The following is a 1398-nucleotide window of genomic DNA, read 5'->3' as shown; positions in this document are numbered from 1 at the left end:
ACAGAGATGAGACGAGGGAGTTGAGATGAAGGGAAAATTTAGTGGAGATGCTCGAGTTGAGATGCTCGAGTTGAGATGCTAGAAGAGATGGTCGAGAGAGAGAGAGAGTGTTTTGTTTTTTTTTTTGGTCTCCTTTCTGTCGATTTTTTTTAACTCTACTTATACTGAATGCGGTTTGTTAAGAGGGAAAGGAGTAATGACATTGGCGCTCATGTTATTTTCATCTAAGTATTCGCGGTATAAGTGATTTTCGATTACAGCTCAAAAACTTTTGCCAAATAGCTGTGTTTAACTGCTATTAATAAAAACCAAAAACACAAATTTGGGTCTCCATAGCACTTTAGTAAACACTGCTATCATATTGTGCTATAAATGAAAGATTTTTTTTGTAGTGGGCCAGTGCTCTGCTTGGCTGTGTGCGTGCTTGTAGGCGGCCAAGAGTCAACCGCAATGCCGGCTGCATGTGCAGTTGAAATGATTCACGCGTCGTCTCTCATCCAAGACGATCTATCTTGAAGCAGTGCCGTCTCTTGGCCATGGCTACCTTGGCATTTGCCATGGGTCCATAGGTCTGTAAAAAAAATTAGTGTTATTTTAAAAGCCCATTTTAATCTGTTAATTTATGATAAAAGCCCAAAAATTAAGTAAACCTAATTAAGTAACCTAATTTATAAAACAACAAAAAGTCTGTACTCTCACCTTTACAATTTTTCCGTTGACAAAAGAAAAAAAAAACTCTAGAACCGAAGTGGTGACCATTAGGCGTTAACAACACAAATCAAAAACCAAAAATCATATTCTATTCATCGATCTGTTAGTGGAATCCCTTTCCATAGAGGTATGTTTAATCAATTATATTTGTGTCTTAGTTTATTGTTTCAGATTTTTATTTTATTACTATTTCTAAACCCAAACTTTTATGCAGTTCTAAAATTTTCTTTGGTGGGTCTCGTTAAGTGTTTTGGCAGATCAAATCCAGGTGACTTTGTTCTTTTATTTTAAAAAGAGATGGTGTGTGGAAATGATCAGAGAAAAAAAAGAAAACGTGATGAACAATTTGTAGAATCTCAAAGAGGAGCTTTAGATAAATTTATTAAGAAAAAAAGCACAAATAGTGAGAGTTCTAGAGCAGAAACTAACGTTGAATCTCATGAAAAAGAGTCAAATCCCTCTATTGAGAATATTGACACTGATGAGCCACCAATTCTTCCTTTTGATATCTATGATCCTAGAAATTGGAATAATCTTGATAGTAAAACAAAAGATTTGTTGATTGAAAAAGAACCAAAAAGAGACATGAATCTTTAATTTCCTATTGATGAAAAAACAAAAAGACATTTTGCATATAGGCATTATTTTAGAAAGTTGTGTAATGGGGAGACAGTTGATAGAAAATGG

At 34.5% G+C, this 1398-nt stretch overlaps 1 pseudogene; it reads left to right on the top strand.

Annotated features, from left to right (window-relative positions):
* Nucleotides 1–392: 392 nt before the first annotated feature.
* LOC106321126 overlaps nucleotides 393–1398 on the top strand; it is a 3677-nt pseudogene continuing 2671 nt past the window's right edge.

The sequence above is a fragment of the Brassica oleracea genome, unplaced genomic scaffold (genome assembly GCF_000695525.1).
Source record: "Brassica oleracea var. oleracea cultivar TO1000 unplaced genomic scaffold, BOL UnpScaffold01246, whole genome shotgun sequence".
NCBI classification, from domain to species: domain Eukaryota; kingdom Viridiplantae; phylum Streptophyta; class Magnoliopsida; order Brassicales; family Brassicaceae; genus Brassica; species Brassica oleracea.
This window is presented reverse-complemented; position numbering and strand designations above follow the sequence as displayed.